The 19,711-nt window shown below is 44.6% G+C and overlaps 1 long non-coding RNA gene across 1 annotated transcript; it reads left to right on the top strand.

Moving 5' to 3' along the window:
• The first annotated feature begins 1,056 nt into the window (after positions 1-1,056).
• On the top strand, positions 1,057-18,914 carry LOC113981374. Its single transcript, XR_003538392.1, has 3 exons — positions 1,057-1,149; positions 4,916-4,918; positions 18,904-18,914. It is a non-coding gene; the product is annotated as an uncharacterized LOC113981374 (long non-coding RNA).
• The last annotated feature ends 797 nt before the right edge of the window (positions 18,915-19,711 follow it).

Genomic DNA, 19,711 nt, shown 5'->3' with positions numbered 1-19,711 from the left:
TAGACCATGGCACTAAGTGCCACGTCCAGCCTCATCTTAAAAACCTCCACTTCCCTGGACAGCCCATTCCAATGGCTGATTAGCCTCTCTGTAAAGAATTTCTTTCTAATATATAACCTAAACCTCCCCTGGCGCAGCTTAAGGCCATGCCCTCTTGTCCTACTGCTGATTGCCTGGGAGAAGAGACCAATGCCCACCTGCCTACAACCTCCTCTCAGGTAGTTGTAGAGAGCGATGAGGTCTCCCCTGAGCCTTCTCTTCTCAAGGCTAAACAACCTCAACTCCCTCAGCCTCTCCTCATAGGACTTGTGTTCCAGTCCCTTCACCAACCTCTTTGCCCTTCTCTGCACCTGCTCCAGCACCTCAACATCTTTCTTGAACTGAGGGGCCCAGAACTGGACACAGTACTCCAGGTGAGGCCTCACCAGTGCTGAGTACAGGGGCAGAATCACTTCCCTGGTCCTGCTGGCCACACTGTTCCTGATACAGGCCAGGATGCCATTGGCCTTCTTGACCACCTGGGCACACTGCTGGCTCACGTTCAGCCTCCTGTCAATCAGCACTCCCAGGTCCCTTTCTGCCTGGTTGCTCTCCAGCCACTCTGTGCCCAGCCTGTAGCGCTGCAGGGGGTTGTTGTGGCCAAAGTGCAGGACCCGGCACTTGGCCTTGTTGAACCTCATCCCATTGGAACCAGCCCAACTCTCCAGCCTATCCAGGTCCCTCTGCAGAGCCCTCCTGCCTTCCAGCAGGTCGACACTCCCTCCCAACTTGGTGTCGTCTGCGAATTTACTAATGATGGACTCAATCCCCTCATCTAAATCATCGATAAAGATATTAAACAGAACTGGGCCCAACACTGATCCCTGGGGGACACCACTGGTGACCGACCACCAACTGGATGCAGCACCATTCACCAGCACTCTCTGGGCCCGGCCCTCCAACCTGTTCCTAACCCAGCACAGAGTGCCCCTGTCCAAGCCATGGGCTGCCAGTTTTTTTAGGAGTATATTATGGGAGATGGTGTCAAAGGCTTTGCTGAAGTCCAGATAGACTACATCCACTGCAGTCGGTCCTAAGTGATAGGCGAGTGCCGTTCCGAAAGGGCGGGCGATGGCCTCCGTTGCCCTCAGCCGATCGAAAGGGAGTCAGGTTCAGATCCCCGAATCTGGAGTAGGCTAGGCCGCGACGAGTAGGAGGACCGCTGCGGTGAGCCTCGAAGCCTGGGGCGCGGGCCCAGGTGGAGTTGCCGCAGGTGCAGATCTTGGTTCATCTATTCCAACTTGGAGATTACGTCTACATTCAACAGTAGGATGCTGACCCCCTGTATGCTGACTGCACAGAGATTATGATTACCTACAACCACGGCATAGCATGCAAGTGACCCTGGCTGACCCAATGAAGCAGGAACAACTAGAGCCTATTCCGATCCCTTCACTAAAGATGGATATGGTTACAAAGATATTATTGTCTACCCTTTTCCTATTAGTCCTTTGTTGTAGATATTCTATGTTGTTTTCCTTGTTTTTCATCAATATGCTGCTTAACTTGTTCAACAATGGCATGGTCCAACCACAGACCATGCGGTGGGAATGTATTTGTGCTTCATTGGATGATGCAAGCACTGATAGACGGGAACTTCGTCCCTGAAACAACCATCTTGTATAACTTGAGATTAATTGGTATTTTGCTATTAGTTGACAACTCTCCAAAAACATTTGACAGAAACAGTGAAAAAGAAGATGATGTTAAGACAGATCCCCGAGATACAGCACACCACAGGCAAATCATATAAAGACCTGTCCTTACACGGGACACTAAGCTCAAAGTCAACAAAGCTAAGCTTTTTATTCATGCAACAACTAACCTAACAGTTTAACTTCAGTACAAAAAAAAAAAAAAAAGGGGGAGGGAGTGAGAAAAGATAAGTTCATGAGATGGTCTTGCTGACTCTTTCTTGAGGTTGCTTGCCTAAATAGCCAGAATTGTTTTAAATGTGGTGCAGAAGTGGAGCTTTTGAAGTTTTTGTAGTGACTACTGACAAGTTCTCTTTGAAGTCCAAAAGCCCAGTTGCATTGAGAAGTGCGTGTTTTGCTTTAAAAATAGGAGTATATATTTATCTTTAAATTATAAGAATGTTTGTATGTATTTGGGTTTTGAATTGAACGTGAAGCAGAAATATGTTTATGTTTTCCAAGTTATACTTTCATAAAAACAAGAAATACATACTCATCTGAGGGCAAAACACGAGAATGATAATTTCTCAGTTCACAACCAGAAAACACAGTGATATACAACTTAGAAGTATGTTTGAGTGAGAGCATGAAGTGATGGCCATCACGCATGAAAGTTGTGTGAATGTATGCATGTGAATGTATGAATATATGATTATTAATATATTCTGATTTTACTCACAAATGCGTAAACCATATTACCTCACATATGCATAAGCACCTTTGGATAAAGAGTGGGAGACACATAACCCTGAGTTAAATGAAGTTTCATTTGCAAAATAAAAGTTTTCAAGAACCACATGGAACAAAGAGTCGAACCAAGCGAAATATGCATCAACTAGGGCCAGATTGTAATGATAACGTTCAATTGATTTGCGTTATTTTGATAATTGTACCGTGTATCTTGAAGTGTCTTATGGATATGGTGCGAAAGACCATCAATCAGGCCTGGATTGTGCAAAAGAAAAAGGGGGAATTGTTGAGAGAATGTTAGATGATGCAGGACATATATTGCTTCAGGTCTGCTTGCACAATCTGGCCTGCGTGCCGGACGGCAGGGACCTGCGTTCTCCAGCAGCAGATGTGTGTCCTTGAGCAGCAGATATCAGAAAGCTGCATAGAGGAAAACAAGGAAGGAGGATGTTATCCAGGGTGTGAGAAACCAGAAGATGGGGGGCCTGGAAATGTGCCTTGGCTAGTAGAGCCAATAAAGTTATAGCTATAGTGTGTGAAAACTGATGCAACCAATAGAGAGTTAGGATAGAGCGTGTGAACCCTGTAGGACCTGTGTGTGATTTTTGCAATAAACGGAGCATTGACTTTACCTCTATGAGGCTGTGTCTTTGACTCTGGATAACTGGAGCATTGACTTTACCTCTATGAGGGTGTGTCATTGACTCTGGAAAGTTGGAGCACTGACTATACCTCCATGAGGAAGTGTCTGACTCTGGAGCTCCTTTTTTGCATCTTCTCGCTAAAGATGCGTGCAAGAAATTGCAGAAATACCTGTTGCCACACAAGTAGTAAACATTAAAAAATATTGCATATCCGGTGGGGATGAAGCTATCCAGCAAACTATTGATGACCTTTTAGAGGTTCAGGTTTTGCGTTTTGCACATTCTCCATTTAATAGTCCAATTTGGCCAGTGAAGAAACCAGATGGTAGTTGGCGAATGACTGTGGACTACAGGGGAGTGAATCAAGTTACTCCACCAATAACATCAGCTGTTTCTGAGGTTACTACCTTAGTGCAACGTATACAACAGCATCCAGGAGAATGGTACGCTGCAATAGATGTGGCTAATGTGTTTTTTGCTATTCCCATACCTAGTGAAGGGCAGGACCAGTCCGCCTTTACCTGGAATGGAAATCAATATACTTTCACTCGTCTGCCTCAAGGTTATAAACATAGCCCGACCTTTTGTCATCAGGCTATCCATAGAACCCTGAAAAAGGTTATGGTACCTAAAGAGGTGCAGATTACTCAGTATATTGATGATATACTGACTTATGGACAAACCTTTGAGCAGACACAGAAGAGTTTAGATACTGTTATAAACATCTTGACTCAGGACGGTTGGGAAATCAATCCAAAGAAAGTACAGGGACCTGCACAAAGTGTGAAATATTTAAGTATCCTATGGAACGGGGGAAACAGCAAATACCAGATAAGGTAAGGGAGGCTATAGTGAATTGGCCCAGACCAGAGACAAAGAAACAGGTCCAACAATTTGTCGGAGCCGTGGGGTTTTGGCGAGCCTATTTACCAGGATTGGCAGTACTACTCAAGCCTCTGCACAAAGTAACATGAAAAAGAAGTCAATGGGAATGGGGTCCAGAACAAGAGCAAGTGTTTCAGAAAACAAAATCAGCAGTGCAAGTTACATCCCTTGGAGGACGGACCCGTTGAATTACAAGTTACAATAGAGGCAGACGTAGCCCTGTGGAGTCTCTGGCAGTTACAGAAGGGACAGCAATGGCCGCTTGGCTTTTGGTCCCGTTGGCTGACTGGAGCCAAAGTGCGATATACAGCATTCGAAAAAGCACTGTTGACTGCATATTGGGCATTGTTGGATATCGAGGGTAGAACCGTGGGACATGAAGTCATCCTACGTTCAGATGTGCCCATTGTAACATGGGCACTGGGGCCCACAGCAACTCACAAAATAGGGCATGCTCAGGAAGCTACTATTATGAAAATGAAATGGTACCTGCAGGAGAGAGCCAAACCAGGACCAAAGGGAGTCCTGCACCTACGTGAAGTAGTAAGCCAGGGGATACAAGGTATTCCCGACACCACCGGGACTGATATGATAAATTACCAAAGTAGAGCGCTGGGGACTGCCCTATGAGCAATTGACACCAGAACAAAAACAGATGGTTCACAGATGGCAGTGGGACAGGGACTGGAAAGTGGCGAGCTGTGGCTTTTAATCCTGTTACCCAAACGCGACTAGTGCTAGAAGGAACTCAGGGGAGCAGTCAGTTAGCTGAACTAGCTGCCGTATGGCAAGCAATAGATGCTACATCGTGCAGTCAAATTTGTTACATCTATACTGACTCTTGGGCTGTGGCCCAAGGGCTGGTGAATTGGCTAGGAAAATGGCAGCGCGATACGTGGAAAATAGGAACGAAGGATGTGTGGGGTAAAGAGTTTTGGGAATGAATCTGGAATGCTCTGCAAGATCGTGATGTTCGTGTCTTCCATGTAGATGCACACACAGAACATGAGACCGAAACAGCAAAGTGGAATGCTCATGTTGACCACCTAGCCAGAGCACAGAAAGTAGTCGTGGCCAGTCCCGAGGATCACGCTCTAGCCTTATGGGCACATGATAAGTCTGGGCATGCAGGATGAGATGCAACGATTGCTTGGGCGAGAGCCCGGGGGGTTCTTATACCCCAAGCAGTAATTCAACAAGTTCTCAGTGAGTGTACAGTTTGCCAATTTCTGAGGGAGCGCAAAATGCTCTCACAACCGCTAGGGCATCTTAAGCGAGGGTCACACGGTGGGGAAATATGGCAAATTGATTTCATTGGCCCTTTACCTGAACATCGCAGGCAACGATATATTTGTATTGCTGCAGATACCTATTCTAGCCTCGTGGTAGCCATAACCAGTCGGTATGCTAATAGTCACACTACCATAAGATTCATGAGTACAATTGAACTCTACTATGGAACACCCCTAGAGATGCAATCTGATAATGGGACGCATTTTAAAAATCAAGTTGTTGCAAAATGGGCTGAAGATCGTGGAATTATGTGGACATGGCATTTGCCATATCATCCGCAGGGGGCAGGACTAGTAGAATGCATGAATGGGCTCCTGAACTGCAACTTCATAGACTAGGGGACGGGTCTTATAAGAAATGGGTGGACAATCTTGATGAAGCTGTTCGGGTGTTAAACAATCGTATGATGTCACTTACCTTAACCCTGTTAATTTTAATGAAAGGGGACCAGGAAAAATTGACATGGGTGGCATGAAGTTCTATTTCGGTTATCAGTGGCGCAATATTTATAGTCAAGTCTATAAAAGGCGGCTGTGTAGTAATAAACACACAAACACAGTCACTGGGGGCGAACCAGGATCAGTGGGTCTGGACGGATGTTACATTGTCCTATGTGGGTCAGCAAGAAGATATCCTCCGCTATATGGTGTTATGACCAGAACTTTCTAGCCTGGACCTGACACTGCTAAATCCTGTGCAGGGGGATACCATGAAACCCCTATTAATAGGGTTGAAAAATACCACAGAGCATCCAATTACAGTACCCTCGATGGAATGGGTTGACGTTTACCATGTATACAGTTTACCTGTAATGCCCATAGTACAAAAATGGTTTGCAGGTGGTTGGGTATGGAACCAAGCCCCCGGGGATGAGAGTCCTGTTGCTGCCGAAATTGTAGCAGCTGATGATTCTCAAGCAGTGATGATCGCAATTGAGGGTCAAACAGAATTGAAAAGGGTCCCAACCCAACACCTGAGACGGTGGGAGTAAACACAGCAGGGGGAGGGGGTGTTGGCTCATAACCTCTTTTCCCCATTCTTCTCTATTTTTTTTTATTTTCCCCATTCAGGTAGCTAAGCAAACACGCATGGATGGTCCAACAGTCACGGACATGATTACTCCTGCATTAGCCCATTCGAGGCAGGCCACATATCTTGAATAGTAAAATGGATTAGTTTTTCTTTTTGCCTAGCAGGTTTCTTGCCCTAATGGATCCATGGATTTACTATTCCAAAACTAAGAAGACCTCTGATTCTTGGATGAGTAATATATATTTCTACTGCCTTTTAATGACATTGGTATAGTTTTGTTACACTGATTGTTTTGCAGTGCTTATATTTTATATGTTTTCTCACAGTATTTTCTCACAGGTGGCAAGAATTGTTTGGAATATCCCTCTCTCCTCTCTGATTGCTGCAGCATATGAAAGAGACCTTTTTTGGTTTACAAAGCCAAGAGAATTATATGTGATTGTGAAGTAACAAGGTGTGAGGTGTTGGGTCAAAAAAAAAAAAAAAGAAAAAACCCCATGTTGAAAAGCAAGACAGAGTCTGGTTGGCATGACTGCAAATGAAGGAATGCTGTTCGTGAACCTCCCTATGGGCTCTGGCTCACATCAATCTTGTAATAAACTGGTAACATTATAGCATGATGGTTGGTTAAGTGCTTTGTTTAGCTTGTGCCTTGGTTTAATGAATGCCCTGGTTAGGGATGGATAAAAAGTCTTTTATAGCATGGAGGCAAGAGATACCTGCACTATCACTCCATGAGGTGGAGGGAATTTGACTGCAGTCAGGGACCAACTATGGCAGGATGGCTTGCCCCTGATGAGGCCTAGAATCTGTACAGAGAGTGCAAACTTTCTGTAGGAGCAATTGGTGAGACCAGGATGTTGGCAGGTGTTGAATCAAACTCCAGACATACATTGCCTGTGGTGGCTCCTAATAGGCCCATAAATTTGTGACTGGTGGTCAACCACTTCATACTATAAAAGATGGATCCGAATTATAAAATTGTCTAATAGTCTAGACTATATTTTGCAGAAATTCCTGATATTCATCGTGTTGTCAGGGCCCATAAGAGTGGACACACCTGTTCATCTGTCCCAACTTGAGAACTAAGTCTGCCAACTGGGAAACGATTATCCTAAGTACTGTTAACTCCCAGTAACTGACCACTGGAACCCACTTGGATCTCCTCACTGGGGATGGACATGATTACCAAGATATTATTGTCTGGACTTTTGTTGTCTGTTTAAGTGGGTCACCAATGTCATGGTCCAACCACAGACCACGCGGTGGAACGTATCAGGGATGTTGATACTTTTGGTCTGTGTTTGGCCCAGCCACCTGTAAGAGTTTATATTTTCCCTACCAAGTTCACTGATAAAACAGTAACTTCGTCCTTGGAGAGAGAGTTTCTTGTATAAACTATATTAATTGGTGTTCTGTGATTGGTTCATCGTCTGCCAAGGACATTTGAAGGAGAAACCAAAGAGGAGGGGATGAAGTAACGACCCCCGACTTGTCAGGGTTGACAGCGGGTCCGTTAGCTCTCTGGGAGAAGATTTTGACCTGGGAAATTTACAGGTGCATCCTTGAGATAGGAGAGGTATGTACGCAGCCCTAACAAAAAGAAGACAGCTGTGGAGTGCTTAGATTTGGTCCTGTGAGAACCTCAATTTTAAACTTGAACTTTGCCAAAAGTATCACTAACAAATAATAGCCAATTGAAATACAGTTACTTGCTTACCTTCTAAAACTGCTGCTTGCTACTAACATGGGTTATAAAAAGACTCGTGGGAAAAATAAAGACAGACTTGTACTTTGCTCGGTACTAGACTGTTCATCTTTTTCTTTATTTTCGACCGCCGCGACAATAACACCGACTCAAATAGAAAAGACCCCTGAAGCATACTGCGCATGTGGAAGGGAAATTCCAAAGTACTCATGCATGCGCTGAAGTGAGGCACTTGCATAACCAAGGGGGTGGGACTGAGAACCTCTGGCAGGGCGGTGCTGGCCACACCTGCCTAGGCAGATGTACTCAGTTGATTGTATAAAAGCAGACAGCTCGTTTTTTGGAGTGAGCTTGCTCCACAAGAAGGATCAAGTTACCTTTAGCGGGGACGTCTGCTACATGTGAGCCTGATAACCCTCCGAAAAAGCATCTGCTGCAGAGGATTTTATGGCATTCAGAGTTAGTAAGATGTGATGCAGCAAGCAGCTGCAGTGGGTCGGAGTGTTGTAGAAATTTTAAAACCACCTGACGACTTTACAGTTGTAATAACAATAAAGATGCCTGCTCCCATAACAAGCGGAGCGGGACCGAGGGCGAGAGTGGCCAGTGTCCAGCCTACCCCGAGATGTAAGAGAGGAAGGGGGAAATCACGTGACTGTCACAGATGCCGCCACCGCTCTGTGAGTGCAGGGGCAACGTTAGCCACCGGTACAACGAAAGTAAGTCCAGCCGCGGGACAGTTAGAATCTGGGTTTGGCACAGGAGCTGCTGCCGCTCCTGCAGATGGAGCGGGGGTCGCAACCAGCACAAGGGCAGATCACTTCCTAGCTGTGGCCAGTACAAACGGAATTACTCATAACACCTTAGCAACTGCAAACACGAAACCGGCTAAAGGTACAAAGACCGCAGGAAAACCTAAAGCGGCTTCTGTAACTGGAGTCCCAACCCAACCTAACACGGGACCCTCTGGCTCCACCATTAGGGGCGGAGACAGAGCTGTCGCTCCCCCTCTAGCTCTCTCAAGCCTGCATAATCCGTACCCTCCCACCAAATCAAAAGGGGGGGGGACAAAATCAGTGTACATTCCCAACAAACACAAAAGTTAAAACCCGCCAGGGCAATATATGCAATAGGTGATGCTTTAAAAACTGAATTATAATGCCGTAACTGTAATTAGAATTACAGAAATAAGTGCCACTCTTTAAACTTTTGGATTTTAAACTGGGTAAATATAGGGTGATTCATTGATTCTTCTGTATGTTAAAGTTGCCTAATTCTTCATTAAATGAGAGTTTATTGAGAAATTAAAAGTTAAAATCAATTTCCGCAAAGGGAAGATAAAAGTTATAATTTGTGATACTAATTATGTCGAAGTAATTGTGTTTTTATACAGGAGAACCATGAAGAAATCTCTGCAGAGACTGAGAGTGCTGTCATCCCAGTGGTATGGGCCAGCATCACACTCAGACTAAAACCAGTAATTGCCAAGAATACCACAAACATAGTGTACACCACAAAATTAAGAATCAATTACCAACATGATAAAACAAATGGTGAGTGTTCTTTCTGTGAAAGAGGGGACACTAGAAAAATTACCCAGATCTAAAAAGAAAAACTGATTTGTCCCCAATAAACAAAACTAGAAAATAGAAGCTATCTATTAACCCCTGCGTCCTCTGTTTTCTAGAACAGGCCCATAGCCTGTGAAGGAATATTTCTACCCTAACTCAGTAAGGGGGGGGGGGAAGAAGAGCCATATATTAGCTCCTGTGTGCTCTAGGCCTGTTTCAGGCTCACAACCTGTGAATATTCCTGCCCTCTGTGCCCTGACTGAGCTTCAGGGGGGGCCACTGTTTTGCTGTTAATGGGAACTAACAATGTGTCAGAAGTTAACTGTTTACAGATAGTCTGTTCCAGCAAGCACACCTGAAAAGCAGTACCACCAAAATTCAAACTGGAAGCCATGGGAACAACTTTTTGCAGAAGTAGACAAATGTCTTAACTGCAATATCAAGAGTGAGTAGAAAGAAGCCAACATAAAAACCTTCTGACACAATTGAAAATCAATGCACTAAAGGTGGTACGTATATTGTAATTATTGTATTTGTTTTGTTATTTTATATTATTTTAAGCTTCTCTTGTTGTTAGCTTAATTGTAAAAATTGAAAGCCTATATTGCTTTTGCTTTTACTACATGAATTGCTTGAAAGCTTGCAATGTTTATACTTGCACATATCTTGTTCCAGCAACAATTTGTAAACATCTGTGTCTCTTAGACTACTGCAGCTTGTGGAAGAATTTCTCCTAAAAAGCAGTTTGATGAAAGGTCCATAGAATTTTCATGTGATTATGGAATCATGTTTATCTACTTATGTTTTTAAGGTGCTTTCATATTGTCATCTAGGAATGTATGTGAACCCAAATTACATAAAAGAAGTCCTGCACTAAGACCAAGGACAGATAAGAAGGCAGCAACAGCACTGGTTCCATGGACTCTCCAGTAAGCCCCTAAAAATCTGGCTTGCACCATTGCCTGCAATCTTTGAGACAACCGGGTAACATCATTGTTGGAATAATTGGTTTAGGTTGCTTAAATAGTTTGCTGAGATTACTTTCTAGCTTTATTATTTCATTAGTATTCATATATCCATGAATGCACCCATTTTAACAGATGAGGAAGCTTTTATCCATGGAGGCAAGATGCCCCTGTAAGACCACTCCATGAGGTAAAGATGATTGACTGCAGTCTGGGACAGGTTGGAACAGGACAACCTGCCCCCAGTAAGGCCTAGAATTTGTCCAGAGAGTATAAGCTCTCTGTGGTGAGCTACTGGCACTGCCAGGGTGCTGTTTGCATCCAGATGCAACCTGCTTCAAGTAAGCTCTTGACGGGCCTATTAAATCTGTGACTGGCAGTTAATCACTTCATGTGATAAAAGCACAAGCTCCTCTCTCAGAAGATTGAAATACAGAAATTCTAAAATCCAAAATTCATGTGAAATTGTCATCAGACAGAGAGTCACACTTCATCGACTCCCTGGTTGTTCAAAGAGGTTTATTTGTAAAATTGTTTATGTTTTAAGATCTGCTTTGCAGGAACTGCAGAAGTTCATTGAGTCATCTAAGTCTATGAGACTGGACACTCCTGTTCATCTGTTCCAGCCCAAGGACTGAGTTTATGTTAAACAATGAGACTGAAACTCCTGCAAACCAAATGGAAAGAACTGTTTTCAAGTCCAGCAGACCATCTCCAACATGGTCAAGAGTCACCATCAAGGACCCTGAATTTCACCCAGGAAGAAAAGAACCTCTGTTCCTGAGACGAGTAGAGCAACAAAGACTGTTATTTATAAAGACTGTTAAAATAGTGTTTAAGTTTTCCTCACTTGTTTGTATTAATTAATACTGTCAGTAACTATGAATTGAGTTTAGAACCTAAGTTTACACTTAACAAAATGCACCAAACATTCTTCATAAAGGTGAGTGCTAAATTTGCACTATGAATTTGGCAACAAATTTGAATTATATATTGGATAATTCTTAGAAATGTTTCATTAAGTTTGCCTTCACAAACTTACTTCATAGTTACCAAGCTGAACCTAGATAAAGCAGCCATTCATGTTAGCATTAAGTTTGCATAATAGTTTGTTATATGATTAGTATTATGTGTAAGTAGTAGAGATTGAACAAGATCTCCAAGTCTTGTTTAATCTCTAAAGGGGGGGACTGATGCCTTAAGCCCCTAATGGTTTTTTATTTTTCTACCTTATAAGTTTTATAAGTAATAGAAGTAGATCTTAAAAGCAACCCCTTATCCCTCTTCCCTGTAGCACCCCTTAGTTTACACATTCCTTAACCCTCTTACCCCATTCCATACTCCCTATATCAGCCCTACCCCCGTATCCAGTAGAAGATGTTTAGTCTCTTGTCAAGGCAAGGCCTGTCTTGTTTGGGGAACGCTTGTATCTTGGCCTCAACCGCAGGACAGAGTCAAAGAACTGGGTGACTGTGCTCTCTGTACCCCGAAGATGATGAAGGTTGATGAAGAGAGGGTCCCAAAATGCACCCCAGACCCAATTCCAGGAGGTGGGCCAGGGGGTGGACCAGAGCAAAAGTCAGAGGGAGGACACACTTGGGATTGGCCAGATATTGTTATAAAATGTAACATCTCAGACACAACCGGGGCGCGTTGTGTGCCATCAATTGCCTTGGCACAATTAAACCCTTTCCTTATCTCACCCTCAATTAATGGCTCCTGGATTTTTTTCTTAGCACCAGCTGAGCAGGCATCAGATGACATGAATGACACCTGAGTGAGTGGGGTGTCGTATTTCCTCATTGGTTTCTCTTTCTCTTGAGTTCCCGTTTACTTTGGCCACTTCTTTGTAATAAATATCAGTTTTGTTGAGTTTTCAATGGTGTCATGGTTTCAGATTTCAATATGCTCCGAACCCTTCTCTGATACAGAGGCATAGAGGAAAAACCATCTGGACTGTTGATTTGTGGCAAGACATCGCTGCCAGAGTGAAGAAAATGAATGTGAGAGTCCGCCATGTAGATGCCCATGTGCCCAAGGGTCGAGCTAATGAGGAACATAATAATAACAGACAGGCAGACCAAGCTGCACAGGTCGAGGTGTCACAAGTAGACCTAGACTGGTAGCAGAAGGGAGAATTGTTCCTAGCTTGATGGGCCCATGATGCTTCAGGCCATCAGGGCTGAGACGCGACCTATAGATGGGCACGAGACCGAGGGATGGATTTAATCATGGACACTATTTCCCAGGTTATCCACGATTGTGAAACCTGTGCCGCTATTAAATAGGCAAAAAGGTTGAAGCCCCGTGGTATGGTGGACACTGGGACAAGTATAAATATGGGGAGGCCTGGCAGGTTGACTACATCACATTGCCACAGACCCGCCAAGGTAAACACTATGTGCTTACCATGGTGGAAGCAACCACAGGATGGTTAGAGACATATTTGGTACCACATGCAACAGCCTGGAATACCATTCTGGGTTTCGAGAAGCAGGTCCTGTGGAGACATGGCACTCCAGAACGCATTGAGTCAGATAATGGGACTCATTTCAAGAATAATCTAGTGGTCACTTGGGCACAGGACCATGGTATTGAATGGGGATATCACATTCCATATCATGCACCCGCTGCTGGGAAAGTTGAAAGGTGTAATGGACTGTTAAAAACAACTCTGAAGGCACTAAGTGGGGGGACTTTCAAAAACTGGGATAAGCACTTTGCCAAGGCCACCTGGCTAGTTAACACTAGAGGCTCTGTCAATCGAGCTGGTCCTGCCCAAGCAGAATCCCTCCACACTGTAGATGGAGACAAAGTTCCAGCAATCCATCTGAGAGGTATGTTAGGTAAAGCTGTTTGGATCACTTCTCCCTCGGGCCAAGACAAACCCATTCTTGGGATTGTTTTCGCTCAAGGGCCTGGAAATACCTGGTGGGTAATGAGAAAGGATGGAGAGATACAGTGTGTGCCTCAAAGAAACTTAACCTTGGGGAAAAACTAATTACGTGCTTTGAGTTGTGTTTTGCAGGAAACCAGACACCAGATGAAAAAGACCTGAACAAAGCTGATACCAGTATCCAAGGATGTCCAATGATGAGACAGCCCAGACCAGTGAACCAGTCCTAAACCCAGAACTGTGTCTATAACCAAGGAGGCAAAGGATCCTAACTGAACTGATGTTGATACTGATCTTCAGCAACAGTCGACAGACTCAAAAAATAAACAAGGACTATATATATATGTATAAACAGGGTTTTTTATGGCCCTGGTGGAGGCTGTGGAACAGCAGAGTTGCTTTGGGGAAGTGACAAATAGGAGGTTTGGGTTACATTCCCTTGGGTTGTGACCCAAAAATTGACAGCCTGTCTTTACTTCAGGGTAGGGACCAGAGCCCTGTGCAAGGATCAGGTCTGAAATGCCCACTTTAAAACTGCCAGCCTAAAAATCATTGTGGGTTTATGTTCTCGAGAGTTTGGAAATGATCCTGTTGGATGCCTCGGATGGTGGCGATGGTGTTAAGTCTGCGTGTGTGACCATTGCTTGGGTCCATCCTTGGGCATTCCTTGGGCTGTGGAGGATAAGGAGAAAAGGAGGGACCACACAGCTGAAGAGGCTGGTGCCAACCTGGTGGCAAAAGCCACTCTTTCCTGCTTAAAGGGGAGTTTCAACTAAAAACCTAACTTTTGAGAAAGATACAACAGAGCTGTTGTGGGCATGAAATTAATAAACCACGGCAATTTTAGTTCCTGCGGTGGCCATTTAATTCACTCGGTGGGCACGTGTGAGCTGAGATCACCAACAGAAAAATGAAATGTGTCTCAAGATTTATGATTCTTGAGAATCCTCATGAACCCAGAACACTGCCAGATTCCTTGAAAGTATAACTTAAAACCAGGGTAAAGAAAATAAAAACGAGAGAAGAGAAAGAACAAGAACAGAACAAAACCTTAAATTGATAAAACTATACTTTTGTAATGAGGAGGGGCAATATGACACCTCAAGTAGATATTAAGTTGTTAGTATTGGGAAGGGGAGTTTGTTTGTGTTTTGTCTCCCACAGGACCCTGCTGGCTTCCAGCATGTTTGATGAAACCTTATCATGAGCGACAAGAATTCTGGACAGAGGTCAGTGAATGTTGAGCAGCACAAGACCAACCCAAATATCACATGGAAGAAAACATACCCTAAATATGATTCATTGTGTCTACTAACTTTTACTAACTGGTGTAATGACTCAGTTATCATGTACGTGTCTCTTGTGTGTCTTATTGTCCACACTTGATGTTGCGATTTGTGTAATGAACAATGCCTTTCAGGTGATCCTTATTTGTCATTTGTGGTTCTCAGTGAGCCTGGCCAGGGGCTGGGAGGATACAGCTACCACAGCCATGACTACTTCTGCATTAGCCTATTCAGTGCAGGCCGTGGATCTTGAATAACAAAATGGATTGGTTATTCTTTTTTGTATAGCAGGTCTCTTGTCCCGACAGATCCTTGGATCTACTATTCCAGAGATAAGAAGGTCTCTTGTTCTTAGATGAGTTGCACCAACAATGTGTTTTAACTTCTGTATGTTTTGTTATGGTAAGCAACAGTCAGAATTGGAATATTATTCCTGAACTGTGTACTACCAAGTTGTTCTAGCAGCAGTACTAAAGGTAAAGGCTAGAGCTAAACCCTGGCTTCAGGATGTGAAGGAAATATGTGATGCCGTGTGCAGGGTGACTGCAATTGTGCTTGGTTTCGTCACCTGGGATGGGGCAGACGTGTCACTAAGGGGGGAAAGAAGACAATGGAAAACTATAGAACTTGTAACATCCTAAGACCTAATGGTCATCGCTGTATAGAGCGATCCGTTTCTGTGCTGTTCATGTCACACCAGTGATGTTTGTGAAGATCAGACAGAACGGTGTGGTTTGGGAATTCTAAATCAGACACTGATTGTTTTGCAGTGCTCATATTTGTATGTGTTTTGTCCCAGTAGTGTTACAGCAGGTGGCAAGAATTATTTGGAATCAGCATATGACAGAAACCTTTTGGCTTACGAGTCTACACAAGAATATATGTGATTGTGAAATAACAATGTGTGAGGTGCTGGGCCTCGCAGAAGAAAAGTCCTATGTCGAAAAGCTGGTTGGCAAGACTGCAAATGAAGGACTAATGTTTGTGGACCTCCCTATGGACTCTGGCTCGCATCATGCCTGCAATTTTCTTGTGATGGACCGGTAACATCCACACTCAATGGTATAGTTAATGTGAAGATGGATAAAATTCTTTTATAGCATGGAGGCAAGAGATAACCTGTACTATCACTCCATGAGGTGGAGGGGGATTGACTGCAGTCAGGGGTAAACTGGGACAGGATGGTTTGCCCCGATGAGGCCTGTAATCTGTACAGAGAGTGCAAGCTTTCTGTAGGAGTGGTTGGTGAGACCAGGATGTTGTCTGGTGTTGCATCAAACTCCAGATATACATTGCCTGTGATGGCTCCTAATAGGCCTATAAATGTGTGACTGGCAGTCAACCACTTCATACTATAAAAGATGAATCCAAATTATAAAAATTCTGAAATGAGAAGTTCTGTAGTACTAGACTTTATATTTTGCAGAAATTCCCAAGATTCATCGCGTTGTCCAGGCCCATACGATTGGACACACCTGTTCATCTGTCCAAACTTGGAAACTAGGTCTGCCAACCGGGAAAAGATTATCTCAAGTACTGTTGACTCCAAGTAAACGACCACTGTAACCCACTTGGATCTCCTCACTGGGGATGGGCATGATTATATTATTGTCTGTACTTTTGCTGTTACTCAGTTGTTATGTTGTTTTACATTTTTGAAGATGACACTTCATCAGTATGCTGTTCAAGTCATTCACCAGTGTCATGGTCCAACCACAGACCACACGGTGGGATGTATCAGGGGTTAATTATGCTGATACTTTTGGTCTGTGTTTGGCCCAACCACCTGTAAAAGTTTTGTTCTTTCCCTGCCAAGTTATGAGAAAACAAGCACTGATAAAACGGGAACTTTGTCCTTGAAGGGAGTTTTTGTATAAACTATATTTAATTGGTGTTCTGTGATTGGCTAATCGTTCTCCAAGGACATTTGAAGGAGAGACTGAAGAGGAGATGATGAAGTAACGCCCCCAGACTCAACTAAAAAAGACCCTCCTGAGTGCAGTACGCAGGCACAGGGAAAGCCACGCGTGTGCAGAAGAGATGCACTTACATAACCAAGGGGGTGGGACGGAGGGCCTCTGGCTGGGTGGTGCTGGCCACGCCGGCCTAGGTTGAGGTCACTCAGTTACTTGTATAAAAGCAGATAGTACTTTCTTGGAGGACAGCTAGCTTCACATCAAGGACAACGTTGCCTTTTGGCAGGGGCGCCTGCCAATTTGTGAACTTACTGACTCTCCAAGGATGCAGCTTCTGCTATTGGTAATTATAGGCATGCTAGGTTGGTAAGATAACTTTATGGGCAACAGCTGGGTGCCTGGGGAGGTCGTGCTGGGGGCTTATTTCTCTCCTCCTTCCTCCCTTTTGGGTTTGTTCGTTTTTGTTGGCCACCTCTTGGTAATAAATTTCAGTTTTGTTGAGCTTGCAATGGTGTCATGGTTTCAGATTCACCATGGCCCGAACCCCTCCCTAATACAGGGGTGATGGCTGACAAAAAACTCAACGTGAGCTGGCATTGTGCACTCACAGCCCAGAAAGTCAACTGAATCCTGAACTCCGTCAAAAGGAGCATGGCCAGCAGGTCAAAGGAGGTGATTCTCCCCCTCTACTCTTGTGAGACCCCACCGGGAGTACTGCATACAGTTCTGGTGCCTCCAAAAGAAGGAGGACATGGAACTGTTGGAGCGAGTCCAGAGGAGGATCACAAAGTTGATAAGAGGACTGGAGCACCTCCCTTATGAAGACAGGCTGAGAAAGTTGGGGCTGTTCAGCCTGGAGAAGGTTGCATGGAGACCTCATAACAGCCTTCCAGTATCTGAAGGGGGTCTATAGGGAAACCGGAGAGGAACTATTCATCAGGAACTGAAGTGACAGGACAAGGAGTAATAGGTGCAAATTGAAAGAGGGGAAATTTAGGCTGGATATTAGGAAGAACTTCTTTACCATGAGGGTGGTGAGATACTGGAACAGGTTGCCCAGGGAGGTTGTGGATGTCCCAACCCTGGCAGTGTTCAAGGCCAGGTTGGATAAGGCCTTGAGCAACCTGGTTTAGTGGGAGGTGCCCCTGCCCATTGCAGCGGGGGTTGGGACTAGACGATCTTTAAGGTCCCTTTGTAGTGGGTTTGTAACCCTCCCTAGGAGGGAAACGGAACTAGAATAGGTCACCTGATGTATATTTTACCAATAAGCTATTCCATACCATGTTACGTCAGCTCAGATATAAAGAGACGAGAAAAAAACAACTTCCTTCTTCTCTTCCGGGACAGTTGTGAGGGATAGATGGCTGTTTTCAGAGGAGGAAAACACCTTTCGTGTGGAAGTAGTCTTTATTGTTAGTTTTCCCTGTGTGTATAGTGCTTATAGTTCTCTTGTTCTTCTCCGTGTAAATATAAAACCACCTTTCTCAGCAACCTTGGTTTTGCAAGTTTTTTTTTCCTTTCCCCCCTTCCCTCCTACTTCTCCCTTCCAATCCTTAACATTCTTTGATTATATGATTCTATAAATGAAGCAACATGCACCCATAGGAAGCAAACATAGAAGTAAGGTCTGGGTGAACAGACTGTATTTCAATGCATTGACTATATTTTCAGAGGCATCTATAATTTACTCCAGATCTAACAGGGAAACAAGCTGAAGGAAAACTGAGAGGAGGGAGGAATAAAAATGTACCCTTCTTACATCTCATCGCCTGCCCTAGGATCAAAAAACTGCAGAGGCAATCCTGTTGTGTACAGAGGGCGAAGGATATTGATATTTTAAATTCTTGGGTGACTTATGCAGCAGTGACACAAATAAATGCAGGTAATTAGAGACACTAGGCTTTTTGTTGGAAACAGAAGCTTAATGTCACTTTTTCTGCAACAGTACTTTTATTTTATTGGTAAATCATATGCTTTGGCTGGCTGCATTTGTCCTACAGAAAGGAAACCTGCATTTGCTAATTTAAAAGAGGCAGGGTTTTTTCTGTTAGGTATCTGTAGTGGGTTTCTGTGGCTGGGTTTTGGTAGCCAGGGGGGCCTACAGGGGTGACTTATGTTAGAAGCTGCTAGAAACTTCCCCTGTCCCCGTGGAGCCAATGCCAGCTGGCTCCAGGATGGACTTCCTGCTGCTGGCCAAGACAGAGCCAATTAGGAGTAATAGTAATGCCTCTGTGATAACATATTTAAGGACAGAAGATTGTTGCACAGAAGAAATTCCAGCCAGGGAAGAGCAAAGTGAGAACACGGGAATAACAAGGTAGACACCAAGGTCAGTGTAGAAGGAGGGGGAGGAGTGCTCCAGGTGCCAGAGCTGTGGCCCCTGTGGCCTGTGGTGAAGACCATGGTGAAGTAGGCTGTCCCCCTGCAGCCCATGGAGGAACCCATGCTGGAACAGGTGGATACATGAAGGAGGCTGTGACCCCATGGGAGGCCCATGATGGAGCAGGGTCCTGCTGGAGACTTGCGACCCGTGGAAAGGGAAACCCACACTGGGTAGGACTTGTGGCCCCTATGGGGGACCCATGCCGGTACAGCTCATTCGTGAAGGACTGCACCCCATAGAGGAGTGACCCATGGGACAGCAGTTTGGGAAGAACTGCTGCCTGAGGGATGGACTCACGCTGGAGAGGTCCATCAAGGACTGTCTCCCATGGGAGGGACCCCACGGGAGCAGGGGCAGGACTCCTCTCGTTGAGCAGCGGCAGAAACAACAACCTACCACAACCCCCATTCCCTGTCCCCCTGCACCACTAGGGGGGAGGAGGGTGAACATGGAAGAAGGGGTGGGGGAAAGGTGTTTTTAAGACTTTTATTTCTCACTCTTTGGCTCTTATCCTGTTAGTAATAAATTTAAGTACTATCCCCACTTTGAGTCTGTTTTGCCTGTGAAGGTAATCAGTCACTGACCTCTCCCAGCTCTTATCTCTACTCATGAATCCTTAGCTGGTTTTTTTTCTCTCTCCTCTGTCCAGTTGCAGAGGGAGAGTGAGAGAGCAGCTTTAGTGGGTACCTGGTATCTGGCCAGGGTCAAA

Source organism: Neopelma chrysocephalum, unplaced genomic scaffold (genome assembly GCF_003984885.1).
Source record: "Neopelma chrysocephalum unplaced genomic scaffold, ASM398488v2 Primary Assembly neopelma1_96511, whole genome shotgun sequence".
NCBI lineage: Eukaryota > Metazoa > Chordata > Aves > Passeriformes > Pipridae > Neopelma > Neopelma chrysocephalum.
The sequence above is the reverse complement of the archived record's forward strand: the minus strand, read 5'-3'. Positions and strand labels throughout refer to the sequence as shown.